The following is a 15800-nucleotide window of genomic DNA, read 5'->3' as shown; positions in this document are numbered from 1 at the left end:
TACATAATACGTTTTCATGCTCACTTAAGTTATACATTTTTAATTTTAAACAACTGAAATTTTTGCAACAAGGTGAGCGCAAATGTTCCTTTTCTAAAAAATGTCAGAACGAAATTAGTGTATTTTTGTACAACTCTGATATGTCATTATTATTGATCTCATTAATTAAAACGTCCGAGCAAGAGGCCGTGATCGAATAGTAGAAATTCTTCTCCCTAACGCTTCGTTGCCAACTGCGTGCAACATCTTCCGAGTTTAGCCAATAACTGGTTGCTAGGCCGTCTAGGTCCCGTTTATATGGAGCGCATAGTCGGCGCCACCACTCGTCTCGTGCTGTCGACAGTAAGACTAGCTCTGACTAACGTCGTTACTCTCGATCAAAGGTAATCGATTGTCACATCGTTGGTACAAAGTCGACCGCCATATCTTATCTAACTTTAAGCCTTCTTCTTTCCTTTTAAAATTATTGAAGTGCTTATAAATCTCTATGGCTTCTCTGTACATACGTGCGAAATAATGCGACTTCTTACCTAGCACGCTTGTTTCACTAAATTTTATTTAATGATCAATGTCTTCAAAAAATATGATCCGCTACAGCCGATTTGTCGGTGTGTCCCAGACGGCAGTTCCTTTTGTGTTCGGTTAGACGGATATTAACACTTCTTTGTATTTTACTGATGTCTTCTTTTGCTAGATTTAAACAGTTCTCCAATTTTCTGTGAAAAATAGCGCTTTTCTCTAACATGAATGCCTTACTATTTAGTAAATGAAAATTCCTTTCACAGAATGTTTCAGTATCGTATTAACTAATTCGGGTTTCCAGTAATTTACATTTCGGCAAGTTTATAGACCTACTTCTTACAAATCACTGACACTGTAGTACTTACGTTTGGCAACCTAACCTAACCTGCAATTAGTTAATATTGTTAGTCAGTTTGGAAATCCGGTTAACCTGAGAGGACAAGCAAAAAAAAAAAACTGCTTGAGAATGAAGAGGAGAATGCATATGGTTTGCACAAGTTAACCCAGATAAGGTATGGCCTAATAGAAACATAGTCAAGTCTTGAATTGAATCGTAATATTTAGGGATTGATGTTTCAGTACCACGCAGTAAATGGAGATAATTCTTTTTCACAATTTTGGTCGCTTCCATGAAAGGTCCCACATTAACGTCTTTAGAGATATTTAGAACGCCCTTTTCATATAAGAGAAAAATTCAGAGGTAACGTTACACGGCTACAGAAATGTAGACGCGGACATTGTGTGGTAGTTTGTAAGTATTAAATGTAATAAATTAAGAACTCTGTACCAGTGTCTTCAAATATGAGTGTTATGCAGCAACAACCTGAGCTTACTTATTCGTTATGCGAAAGTGGTGTCAATTTTTTATCATAAGTTGGTAATTTAAGAAATGAGGCATCTTTATTGCGTAGGGCGTATAGTTTCATGTTACAGTGAAACGAATTTGTTGTTTCTTGAGTGGTGGTCAAAACTTTATTCTTTCAAGTTTATGTTACGTGTGCACGTTGCCTCACAATGAGCAATCCGGTATAAAAAATCTCTTAATTGTCTCTCGTCCCACCGTCCCTATACAAACGAACTTGTATTGCGCCATAAATCAGTGGATATTGTGAATTCAATCGTTATACAATTGCTTCATTCGAAGACGTGACTCCTTCGAACTAAGGAATTGTTTAACGATTGAATTCAATATACGACAAGTTCATTTATTTGGATAGAAGCGTATGGGGCCTGAAGATGACATAATGAAGTGCCGAAACTGGTAACCTTGATAACAAAATAAAATAATATCTTAAAGTACATGGCTGTGGGGCGGGGGGGGGGGGGGGCGGGTTTATTGACATTGACAATTCCTTTGTAATGGTGCAAAAGCATTGCGCCCTGCAACCCTAACGGGTAAAAAGAAGGCCGGAGTTCTGAAGCTCATGTGAGCTACAAGTTGGGTTAGTGATGTCACGTTGGCACCAAATTTCACCGAAATTCTGCCAAACGCCACCGCGGACGTGTAACACGATGGGAAGGTCGCCACGCCCCCTCTTACCTACATTTCACCCCTTCTTTCGGCGCCTCTGGCTTGGGGGTCAGAAACGCGACACCCAGTGTTCAATTCACGCGGTTTTCTTATTGATGGACATGGAAAACATTTCAGGCATACCACCGCTCAGAATCGACACGAGAAGACGTCAGGAGGTGGCATAAAAGTCGTCAATGAAACCACTCATTTCCTTGGGACGTTGATTCCCACACATTTCGCGGTCGAAAACAGTTCACAGCGTGATGAGCAAAAGGACAAAGTTCTTGAGAACCAGTGACACTGTTGACACGCCTAGAGCTTAGACCTACTTAAACCCAACTAACCTAAGGACATCACACACATCCATGCCCGAGGCAGGATTCGAACATGCGACTGTAGCGGTCGCGCGGTTCCAAACTGTAGCGCCTAGAACCGCTCGGCCACCCCAGCCGGCGTATATATGAATATTTAAAGAAGACTGACATTGTCACATACAGCTTGTAAATAGTTGTTAAAGTTTATTGCTTGAAAGATGATGGAGGGTCTTTATTATCAAAACGGCGTAATGAATGATTGCCTGTACTAGTAGAGGTTGGAACGCCAGTGGAAATGAAAAGCCAGGCGTAACTCAGGCCCTGGGTGGAAAATCTCGCACAGGTGTGTTGGTCCTGCTTAACACAGGAAGTAGCCGAGACGGATGGTCGGGGCACCTGAGCGCTGAAGCACAATACAACGGCGGCCGGCAGGTGTTGTAGCGGGGCCGGAAAGATAACTGGATGATACCTCGGAAAATCTGAAAATCGTAGACGCAGAGGAGAAGAATGACGAAGCGTTACCTCAGAAATCACGCAGGCTGGGTTTTTTACGAGGATTTTTACTTTGAGAAGCGTACCATCGCATGTAATCCTAATTGACGAGGATAGGTATTTCCTCGCAAACTTTCCACGCTGGACGACAAAAGACTAAAATATGGTTGACCGGCGTCCGGAAGAATCTGTAGTGAGGGAGAATGTTAGGTTGTTTCGAGAATAACATTCGCTTTCTGCAGTTACAAGGGAGGGGAGCCAAGCTTTGCTGCGAAGCCAGCGGTGGAGAGGAAGAGGTCTTCCGTTTTGACCGCCCATGTTTGATGGTCGCTTAGTATCAGCTTTTGTTGGTACAGACGGATTTGCTGTCTTTGCTCTCAGGAAATTTTATAGTTAGAACGGTTAGACATTGTTCTGTTGCGAACTTATACGATTCTGGACTTCGCCTCCGGGTAGGGAGTCGTCATTGAGTATGCAGCGTTCAGTGATTGAGAGGACTTCCTCTATACTCACGTGGAGACGTTACCTGAATTCTATCTTTGTGGCTGGGAGTTCGCGTTTCTTGTCTGTAGAACACAGAGAGAAGACAGTATTAGATCATATTAGTCAGAGGTCCGCCTTCTGCCGTCCAACTGTTTGAAAGAGTTTTTGTATTTTGTGGCTGGAGTTCTTCCATTATTGCAGACGTGTACGAGAAGCATCACTCCAATGCACCCGACGCAGTATATATGGTGATATTGCTTATTAGGTTCAAGTGGTTCAAATAGCTCTGAGCACTATGCGACTTAACTTCTGAGGTCATCAGTCCCCTAGAACTTAGAACTACTTAAACCTAACTAACCTAAGGACATTACGCACATCCATGCCCGAGGTAGGATTCGAACCTGCGGTCGTAGCGGTCGCGCGGTTCCAGACTGTAGCGCCTAGAACCACTCGGCCACCTCGGCCGGCGGCTTATTAGGGCAATAAAGCTAAACATCTGTGGTCACGTAAGTTTTATTTCCACTGAGGTTGTACGCTTCTATAGACCATCTTTGAAAGTATTGTCTCTAGTGTTTGGTGCGACAGTCATCTTGCGTTATTTATATTAGATCGCGTAGCTATAAAAAGGGGAAGCTTTGGGCAGTTGATCAGTAATATTAGTTAGGAAATTCATTTGTGTCTCTTTATGTCCATAGGACATTGATTTATAAACTTTTGTAATATTTAAAAGGGGTTTAATCTACAATAAATGTGTAATCAGAATCAACATTTATCATTTTGTAGTTACTAGTTCTGGTAATCATTCATTTATGTAATTTATATGTTAGAGAGGAACAAGGAGGAAATAATATTACCATTAAGAGATCGTAAGATCTGTTTCAGAGGGTAGTCAGAGAGGACCAAATCTTCATTTTCGCATTCAGTATTTTTCGTTGCGCACATTCATTTTTACACCCACCTAGAGCAGCATCTTGGACGATTTAGAAACGTTCAATTGCAGTCTTAAACTGAGGTGATAGAAGTCATGGCATACCTCCCAATATCGTGTTTTACTTTTGCCCGGTATAGTTCAACAGCTGTATGTAGCATGGACTCAACAACTCGCCGGAAGTCTCCTGTGGAAGTATTGAGCCACACAGCCTCTATACCTGTCCATAATGCGAAAGTGCGGTATTTTGTGCACGAACTGACCTCTCGATTATGTCCCATAAATGTCCGATGGGTTTCATGTTGAGCAATCTCGCAGGCCAAACCACTCCCTCGAGTTGTTGAGAATGATCTTCAAACCAGTCGCGAATAATTGTAGTCCGATGACATGGCGCACAGTCATCCATAAAAATTCCATCGTTGTTTGGAAAAATGAACTCAATGAATTGCTCCAAGTAGCCTGCAAGTGGCCGAACATAAGCATTTCCAGTCAACGATAGCTTCAGTTGGATCAGAGGCCCAGTCCTTTCCATGTAATCACAGCCCTTACCACTATGGAGCCACTACCAGCTTTCAGGGTGGCTTGTTGCCATCTTGGGTCCATTGCTTCGTCGTATTTGCGCCAAGCTCGAACCCTACCAACAGTTCTTACCAACTGAAATCTGGACTCATCTGACTAGGCCATGGTTTGCCAGTCGTCTAGGGTCCAACCGATATGGTCACGAGCCCAGGAGAGGCGCTACAGGCGATGTCGTGCTGTTAACAACGGCAACCGTGTCGGTGGTCTGGTGCCACAGCCCATTAACGCCAGATTTCACTGCATTGTCCTAACTAATCAGTGTTGCTTGTCTGTTAGCACTGACAAATCCACGCAAACGCCGCTGCTCTGGTTCAGTAAGTGGCCGTCGCTCCCTGTGTTGTCCGTGGTGAGAGGTAATGCCTGAAAGCTGGTATTCTCGGCAAACTATTGAAACTGTGGATATCTGAATATTGAATTCCCTATCGATTTCTGAAATGGAATGTCCAATGCGTCTAGCTCCAACTACCATTTCGTGCTAAAAGCCTGTTAATTCCCGTCGCACGACCACAATCATGTCCGAAACCTTTTCACAAGAATCCCCTGAGTTCAAATGACAGCTCCGCCAATGCACTGCCTTTTTACATCTTGTGTACGCGATGCTACCACCATCTGTATATATGCATATCGCTATCCCATGATTTTTCTGACCCTAGTGTATGTTGAGAGTAGACACTAATGAAATTACAGCTTCCTTTTTTAAAAGAGATTTTATACATTTAAGAAAATTTAAACAGAATTTTACATGGTTATGTTGTTGTTGTGGTCTTCAGTCCAGAGACTGGTTTGATGCAGCTCTCCATGCTACTCTATCCTGTGCAGGCTTCTTCATCTCCCACTACCTACTGCAACCTACATCCTTCTGAACCTGCTTAGTGTATTTGTCTCTTGGTCTCCCTCTACGATTTTTACCCCCAAGCTGCCCTCCAATACTAAATTGGTGATCCCTTGATGCCTCAGAACATGTCCTACCAACCGATCCCTTCTTCTGGTCAAGCTGTGTCACAAACTTCTCTTCTCCCTAATCCTATTCAATACTTCCTCATTAGTTATGTGATCTACCCATCTAATCTTCAGCATTCTTCTGTAGCACCACATTTCGAAAGCTACTATTCTCTTCTTGTCCAAACTATTTATCGTCCATGTTTCACTTCCATACATGGCTACACTCCATACAAATGCTTTCAGAAATGACTTCCTGACATTTAAATCTATAGTCGATGTTAACAAATTTTTCTTCTTCAGAAACGCTTTCCTTGTCATTGCCAGTCTACATTTTATATCCTCTCTACTTCGACCATCATCAGTTATTTTGCTCCCCAAATAGCAAAACTCCTTTACTACTTTAAGTGTCTCATTTCCTAATCTATTTCCCTCAGTATCGCCCGACTTATTTCGACTACATTTAATTATCCTCTTTTTGCTTTTGTTGATGTTCATCTTGTATCCTCCTTTCAAGACACTGTCCATTCCGTTCAACTGCTCCTCGAAGTCCTTTGCTGTCTCTGCTAGAATTACAATGTCATCGGCGACCGTAGCTTCTCCATGGATTTAAATACCTACTCCGAATTTTTCTTTTGTTTCCTTTACTGCTTGCTCAATATAAAGTTTGAATAGCGCTGGGGGGAGGCTACAACCCTGTCTCGCTCCCTTCCCAACCAATGCTTCCCTTTCATGTCCCTCGACTCACAACTGCCTTCTGGTTTCTGCACAAGTTGTAAATAGCCTTTCGCTCCCTGTAGTTTACCCCTGCCACCTTCAGAATTCGAAAGAGAGTATTCCAGTCAACATTGTCAAAAGCTTTCTCTAAGTCTACAAATGCTAGAAACGTAGGTTTGCCTTTCCTTAATCTATCTTCTAAGATAAGTCGTAGGGTCAGTATTGCCTCACGTGTTCCCATATTTATACGGAATCCAAACTGATCTTCCCCGAGGTCAGCTTCTACCAGTTTTTCCATTCGTCTGTAAAGAATTCACGTAGATGATTATAAAAGTCAAAGTTTCGGTCTATGTACAGAGTCCCAACGTTTTTAGGGATATGTCAACTATGGGGCAGACAATGTTGATCTATCATTTCCCACATTCATTTCTTGCATGCAACTATTCGGTGCTTAATTTGGGCTCTATCTCACGCAGACACAACAAACTGCTCTCGATTTCTAAAGTGGAAACTGAAAACTGAGCCCACCTGCAGTTTCCAAACGGCTGTCAACTCGTAAGCGGCGTCAACTGCGTCCCGACGAGGACGGGGGAAAAGAAATCGAAATCTTTGATAGATTGCAGACAGCGTGATTTATGTAACGGAAGGGACGGTGCCGGGGATGGTGTGGGAGTCGGTAGGTGATTAATCGCTGCGCATCGGCGTGTCCACAGTCGCGCGGGGTGCGTCATCCTAGTCAGGGTGACAGGGGTGTGGGGGGGGGGGGGAGAGTGGAAGTGACGAGCGGCCGCAGTAAACTCATTACTTAACGGGCGCCAAGACTGGAAGAAAATTACTGCAGGGCTGATTAACTGTTGTGTCTCAGGCCGGGGCGCGGAAGACGCTAAGGAGGAGTGGTGGGCTCGATTCTGCGAAGCCGGGACATTGGCGGGGACGTCGCTCATCACTGCCGCTTACAGTCTGCCTGTTAAGTGTGACGGGGCAAGTACCCTCTCAGAGAACAACGCCGAGATGTCGTACAGAATGAATGAGAGCCGATTTTCCCGTCCAGTGCTGCAGTGCACATGCGAATCTTTCGTAGATTCTGTTGGTGTGCGTACGCAGTTATTGGAACACAAGCATTCCCTGGGCACGTCTGCACACAAACTCTACATCTACATCTATATTCTGCAGATCACCGTGAACCATGACAGAGGTACGTCCCATTGTACCAGCTATTATGGTTTCTTCTTAGTGCTAGTGACAAGGAATTTCAGATTTGCTCGCCGGAGTGGCCGAGCGGTTCTAGGCGCTTCAGTCTGGCACCGCGTGACCGCTACGGTCGCAGGTTCGAATCCTGCCTCGGGCATGGGTGTGTGGTTGTCATAAGGTTGGTTAGGTTTAAGTAGTTCTAAGTTCTGTAAGTAGGCTGTTTAGGTTTTTATGTTGGTAACGCCACGTAGCGCTCTGTATGAAAATCACTGACTGTGCTGTGTGCAGTCTGTGGCTGGTTTGCATTGTTGGAATATTTGCTATTGTAGTGTCGGCCAGTTGGATGTGAACAGCGCGTAGCGTTGCGCAGTTGGAGGTGAGTCGCTAGCAGTGGTGGATGTGGGGAGAGAGACGGCAGAATTTTAAGAGCGGACGATCGGGACGTATGTCCGCCAGAAAGAGTAAATTTGTAATACTGGATATCATGAACTGATATATATATATATATATATATATAATCACTTTTGAACACTATTAAGGTAAATACATTGTTTGTTTTCTATCAAAATCTTTCATTTCCTAACTATGCCGATCAGCAGTTAGTCCCTTCAGTAGTTAGAATCTTTTATTTAGCTGGCAGTATTGGCGCTCGCTGTATTCCAGTAGTTCGAAAAATGGCTCTGAGCACTATGGGACTCAACATCTTTGGTCATAAGTCCCCTAGAACTTGGAACTACTTAAACCTAACTAACCTAAGGACATCACACACACCCATGCCCGAGGCAGGATTCGAACCTGCGACCGTAGCAGTCCCGCGGTTCCGGACTGCAGCGCCAGAACCGCTAGACCACCGCGGCCGGCCAGTAGTTCGAGTAACGAAGATTATTGTGAGGTAAGTGATTCATGAAAGGTATAGGTTATTGTTAGTCAGGGCGATTCTTTTGTAGGGATTATTGAAAGTCAGTTTAGTGCTGATCAGAATAAGTAAAGAGAGAAATGTCTGAGTACGTTCAGTTCTGCTCAGCTGTTTGAAAATCAAATAACGTACAGGTTTTCCAGCAATGTCATAAAATTTTTCTAAGGGGATGTTTCAGTTCTAGAGGACTGCTGACCTCAGCTGTTAAGTCTCATAGTGCTCAGAGCCATTTGAATTTCAGATTTATTCTGGATTCTGGATTTCCGGTAGGCTTTTCACACTGTACCACACGAACGGCTTGTAGTGAAATTGCGTGCTTTTGGAAATATCGTTTCAGTTAAGTGACTGGATTCGTGTTTACCTGTCATAGACGTCACAGTTCGTAGCAATTGACGGAAAGTCATCGAGTAAAACGGATGTGATTTCTGGCCTTCCCCAAGGTAGTGTTACACACCCTTTGCTGTTCCTTACCTATATAAGCGATTTGGGAGACGATCTGAGTAGCCGTCTTAGGTTGTTTGCAGATGACGCTGTCGTTTATCGACTAGCAAAGTTATCAGAAGATCAAAACAAATTGCAAAACGGTTTAGAAAAGGTATCTGTATGGAGCGAAAATTGGCAATTGACCCTAAATACCGAAAAGTGTGAGGTCATCTACGTGAGTCCTAAAAGTAATTAGTTAATCTTCAGTTACACGATAAATCAGTCAATTCTAAAGGCCGTAAATTCAAACAAATATCTAGGAATAACAACTACTAACAACTTAAATTGGAAGGAAGACATAGAAAATGTGGGAAAGGCTAGCCAAAGACTGCGTTTTATTGGCACGACACTTAGAAAATGTAACAAATCTACTAAGGAGACTGCCTACAAAATGCTTATCCGTCCTCTTTTAGAATACTGCTGCGCGGTGTGGGATCCTTACCAGATAGTATTGACGGAGTACATCGAAAAAGATCAAAGAAGAGCAGCAAGTTTTGTATTATCGCGAAATAGGGGAGAAAGTGTCACTGAAATGATACAGGATTTGGGGTGGACATAATTAAAACAAAGGCGTTTTTCGTTGCGGCGGAATATTCTCACGAAATTCCAATCACCAGCATGGAAAATATTTTGTTGCCGTTGACCTGCATGGGAAGAAACGATCACCATGATAAAATAAAGGAAATCAGAGCTTGTACGGAAAAATGTAGGTGTTCGTTCTTTCCGCGTGCTATACGAGATTGAAACAATAGAGAATTGTGAAGGTGGTTCGATGAACCCTCTGCCAGGCACTTAAATGTGATTTGCAGAGTATCCATGAAGATGTAGATGGAGATGTTCCCGTTCCAGTCACGTATGGCGCGCGGGAAGAATGATTGTTTGAATGCCTCTGTATGTGCTGTAATTATTCTAATCTTTTCATCACGATCCCTATGTGAGCGATACGTAGCGAGTTGTAGTCATCATTTAAAGCTCGTTCTTGAAACTTTGTTTGTAGGCTTTCTCCGGATAGTTTACGTCTATTTTCAAGAGTCTGAAAGTTCAGTTTCTTCAGTATCTCTGTGACACTCTCCCATGGATCAAACAAACCTGTCACCAATCGTGCTGTCCTACGTATGCGTTCAATACCCCTCTTAGTTCTACACACTTGAACAATATTCTAGAACCGGTCGCACGATGGTTTTTAAGCAAGCTCCTTTGTAAACTGAATGCACTTCCACAGTATTCTACCAGTAAACCGAACTCTACCACCTCCTTTACCCACGAGTGAACCTATTTCATCATTCCATTTCATACCCCTACAAAGTGTTACAACCATGTATTTGTATGAGCTGGTCGAACACAATAGCGTCTCACTGATATTGTAGTCAGAACGTACTATATTTCTTCGTTTTGTGAAGTGCACAATTTTACATTTCTGAACATTTAAAGCAAGTTCCCAATCTATGCCCCACTTTGAAATGTTATCGAGATCTGAACGAATATTTATGCAGTTTCTTTCAGATAGTACTTCATAACAGATAAGTGTATCATCTGCAAGAAGCCTGAGGTAACTATTAAAAGATCTGCAAGGACAAAATGAACATCAAGGGTTCACAACACACTTCCCTGGGGCACGCCCGAAATTATTTCTACATCTGAAAATTACTCTCCTCCAGGATAACACGCTGTGTCCTCCCTATCAAAAAGCCGTCAATCCAGTCACAAAGTTCACTTGATACCCCATATGATCCTACTTTTGACAGTAAGCATAGATGTGGTACTGAGTCAAATGCTTTTCAGAAACCAGTCAACTGACTGCCTTCCAATGCTTTCTGTACACCATGTGAGAAAAGTGTAAGTTGGGTTTCACATAATCGGTAATTTCGGAATCCATGCTGGTGGTCAAGAAGGTGGTCACTCTGTTCGAGATACCTGATTATGTTTGAGTTCAGTATATGTTCTAATATTCTATGACAAATCGATGTCAAAGATACTGGACGGTAGTTTTGTAGATCACTTCTACTACCTTTATTGTAGAGGGGTGTGACATGTGCTTTTTCCAAGAACTGGGTATGGTTGTGTTTTTTCCGAAGGATCTACCATAGATTATAGTTGGAAGAGGGGCTAGCTCGGCAGCAAATTCAGCATAGAATGTGATTGGGATTCCCTTGGCCCTGGAGCAATGTTCAGTTTTAACGATTTCAGTTGTTTCTCAACACCACCTACCTTCCCCCTCTTTTGTCCATTTCCTCCTCTCCCTGTCCATCTCCTCCTTCCCAACTCCATATCCAAACTCTCTGCCGACCTCTCCTTCCTCCCTCTCCCTGACCTTGAGCCATGTCCACTGTTATTGCAAATTCCGATTCCCTTAGTAGTATTCTAGTCAAGCCAATAAGCAATGAATACAACTTTCTTGTTTTCGGTGAAAATCTACTGTGAGACAGAAAAAAGAACCTTAGGATGTTGGCAACCCGTGCCGACTTGCATTGAAACATGTCAGGTTGGCTGTACTTGGTAAGAAAGGCGAAGGCGTGCGCCCTCGTGTCGGTGTGTCTCTAACATTGTTAGTCTAAATTGTTGTCAGTAAGTGAAAATGTCAGTGGAATTGCGTAGTAGTTCTAAAACGCGTATATTTTTAATAGGTGCGGTAAAATATCAGATAAAAGGTTCAAAACTGCCATCTAATGGACAAGTTCTATCAGTTTTATTTTATAATATCCGGGAAGTGAATTTAACTGTCAGTGAAAGTGCAAATCTCACTATTAAGGAATGTATGATCTTTTGGGAAAAGGCGCGTATACCTACCAAATCTGTACCTAATTGTGTGAAGAAATTAGTGAACCTATATCAAGTTTCGTGGGAGTTGCAAAAAAATGCACAAAAAACCCAAAAGGTATTTGAGCAGCGCCGACAAGAGTTTGTCAACAAGTTAGATGATTTGTTCGACATTGCACACGCCGATGCACTTCAGTTAATGAAAATAAATAAAGATAAAATCTTTTTACAGTGACAGAGAGAGCCAGGTCGGCCTGGTCACTTAGCTGCAGTGGACAAGAAACTGGCTAATAAAGAGGAAAGGTCGCGCATCAGAACTATTGAGGCAGAAAACTGACGTGCTAAGTATTTTTCCACGTCAGCTCCTTCGTCAGCATCTTATGAAGCATTAGAAAATGAATCATCTTCAAATTGTAATGAAAATGAGACGTATTTGCAAGAAAATTTCCCAACTGTGATTGAGAAGATAAAATCTGGAACCAGTATGCGGAAAAATTTCATTACTCCAAAATTAGTAGCAGCGCTAGATAGGTGTCAGTTGAGTGTGAGACACTCAGTGTATATTCTTGAAGTTACCATTGAGGCAGTTGGATGTAATACTGATGAATTTCCTATAAGTAAGTCCTCTATTCAAAGAATTTGTACAGGAAAACGGAAAGAGCGTGCGGAAGATATAAAATTTAATTTTCAAAACGAGGTACCAGATGTTGTGACTGTTCATTGAGATGGCAAACTGTTGCCTGCTGCACATGATCGGGAAGCAAAAAGAAGAACGTCTTCCGATAGCTATTTCATATAGAAATAAAGAGCAACTTATTGCTGTGCCAAGGTTGGAAAACTCTTCAGGATGTGAAGAGGCGAAAGCTGTTTGGAACGCGTTTGTGGACTGGAATCTCGAAGACAAAGTGCAGTTTCTTTGTTGTGATACTACGGTTTCAAATACAGGTCATATCAATGGTGTCTGTGTGCTACTTGAGCAAAAACTTAACAGAAGTGTCATTATTTTTCCTTGCCGCCACCACGTGTATGAACTAGTGTTAAAAAACGTCTTCCAGGTACAAATCAGTTCAGTGACAAGTCTTCAAACTCTTCAAAAAGTTCCGAGATAACTGGAAAAGTGTAGATCCAGATAACAAACAGTGCTACAAAGAAAAGGTCGCATTGCACCTGACAGTTTCAGAAATTGACAATCTGCTTGAGTTTTAACGAACTGAACTGACAACAGAAATAATCAGAGATGATTACCGAGAGTTGATAGAGCTTTCTGTTATATTTTTAGGTGGAAATACAGACATAAAATTCAAGATACAGCCTCCAGATGCCATACACCAAGTTCGATGGATGTTAAGAACTATATATTTCCTAAAAATATTACTACTTTGTGCTCAGTTAAAAATTTCGAGCAATGAGAAGGTAGCGCTATTTGACGTTTGCCTGTTCATCGTGACATCCTGCGTCAAGCCAAGGCTCCAGTGTATTTTGGCAGTAAAGGCACCCTACCAAGATTTGCGCTTTTTGAAGTCAATGAAGGCATACGAAAAAATAGATAAAGAAATCTCAAAAGCAGCTCTACAGAAGATAAACCAGCATTTATGGTATTTGACTGATGAAGTTTCTGTCTTGCCACTGTTTGACGTTGATGTGAATCTAGAAACAAAAGTAAAAATGTTGAAAATTTAACCAAAGATAATTTATCAGCTCATGCTAACCGTTACATCCCTTTGAAGGAAGAACTTTGCGGTCCATTGAATGGTGAGTTAAATAAATGAACAGAGACGTTGTTTCTTTAGTTTTCTGTTTACATAACAGTTTTGTTAACAGCTTTGGTCTCTGTTAATTACACAGAAAAACATCTACGACTTCATTTCAGCCAGAAGCAAGTCATTGTTCCATCGTCTTAAGATTGATGACAGTTTTCTCCACGAATGTCCTGCCATGTGGTCAAACAGTGCTTCCTTTCAAGAAACCAGAAAGGAGGTTTCAGCACTTAGAGCAGTGATTGATACAGCTGAAAGAGCGGTCAAGTTGATGCAAGACTTTCAAAGTTTAATATCGGTTGAGGAAGAACAAAAACAACTTTTATTACGTTGTGTACAAGAACACCGCAAAATTGATCCTGACTGCAGGAAACAAAGTTTGAAACGAAAATTTAGAGACTAATGTTTTTACGTGGCATACACTCGCGCACACACACATACACACACACACACACACACACACACACACACACACACACACACACACACACACACACATATGGGATTGGCAAATATTCTCTGCCCAAACTCTTTGCCTTTGAATATGTCTGCTTGTGTCTGTATATGTGTGGATGGATATGTGTGTGTGTGCGAGTGTATACCCGTCCTTTTTTCCCCCTAAGGTAAGTCTTTCCGCTCCCGGGATTGGAATGACTCCTTACCCTCTCTCTTAAAACCCACATCCTTTCGTCTTTCCCTCTCCTTCCTTCTTTCCTGATGAAGCAACCGTGGGTTGCGAAAGCTTGAATTTTGTGTGTGTGTTTGTGTTTATTTGTGTCTTTCAACATACCAACCCTTTCTTTTGGTAAGGTACATCATCTTTGTATATATAATAGAGGAAAATATTCCACGTGGGAAAAATATATCCATAAACAAAGATGATGTAACTTACCAAACGAAAGTGTTGGTATGTTGATAGACACGCAAATAAACACAAACACACACACAGAATTCAAAATTACTCTGTCAGTAAGTTTATTGGCGTATCGTGTAAAAATTCTAAGTCAAGAACCTTCCAAGATTTTTGGTAAAAACGTTAAACAACAACTTGTCTTTATATACACTAACGGAAAAATCATGGAGTTGTGCGACATAAACGAAAGTTGGTAGGCGTGTTTCTACATCTGAAGAATGATGTCTATTCAAATTTCGTCTTAGTCGGATAAGAATGGGGCTAGTAGCGTCAATATGAGGATGCAAATGAGAGCTGACCGTTGTGGCCGAGCGGTTCTAGGCGCTTCAGTCCGGAACCGCGCTGCTGCTATGGTCTCAGGTTCGAGTCCTGCTTCTTGCATTGGCGTTTGTGATGTCCTTAGGTTAGTTAGGTTTAAGTAGTTCTATGTCTAGGGGACTGATGACCTCAGATGTTAAGTGCCGAAGTGCTTAGAGCCATTTGAGCCATTTTTTGCAAATGAGGTTTGCTTTAAATGCACGCTATAACCGTCGTGACCCGTTAGTTACATTTGAGATTGGACGTGGTGAGTTGATCTTAGTCAAGAATGCCTTTAAGGCGAGGAAGACGCCTTTTATCAACATCCTACTGAGTTTGAACGAGGTCGTGTAACACGACTCCGAAAAGCTGGATGTTCCTTCTGCTATACTGCAGAAAGACTTGAAAGGTATGTTGCCACTACACATGACTGCTGGCAACGGTTGTCACGAGAATGTACGGTCGCAACAAGATCGGGATCCTGACGCGCACGTAGTTGCGTTCGGCGTATGGCTCTGGCGTATCGTACTGCATGTGCAGCAGTAATTTGAACAGCAATTGGCACCACAGTGACACAACGGTTACAAATCTGTTACTTCAAGGACAGCTCCGAGCCAGACGCCTGTAATCTGCATTCCACTGACCCCAAACCACTCCCATATGTCACTCATCGGAGGGTAGGGTGGAGGAGTTTTCTGATGAAACCTGATTGTGCGTCGGTGCCAGTGATGGCCGTGTAATGGTCAGAAGAACGCCAGTTGAGGCCCGCCATCCAACCTGTCTGCGTGCTAGACACTCTGGACCTAAGCCTGGAGTTATGGTCAGGAGTGCGATTTCGTATGACAGTAAGCGCAGTCTCGTGGTTATTCCACACATCCTGACTCCAAATTTGTACGTCAGTCTGGTGATTCGACCTGTTGTGCTGCCATTCATGAACAGCCTTACAACGGGTGCTTTCCAACAGGATAAGGCTCGAAAAGATACAGCTGTTGTATCCCA

The sequence above is a fragment of the Schistocerca piceifrons genome, chromosome 6 (genome assembly GCF_021461385.2).
Source record: "Schistocerca piceifrons isolate TAMUIC-IGC-003096 chromosome 6, iqSchPice1.1, whole genome shotgun sequence".
Lineage (NCBI taxonomy): Eukaryota > Metazoa > Arthropoda > Insecta > Orthoptera > Acrididae > Schistocerca > Schistocerca piceifrons.
Note: the sequence above shows the minus strand (reverse complement) of the source record.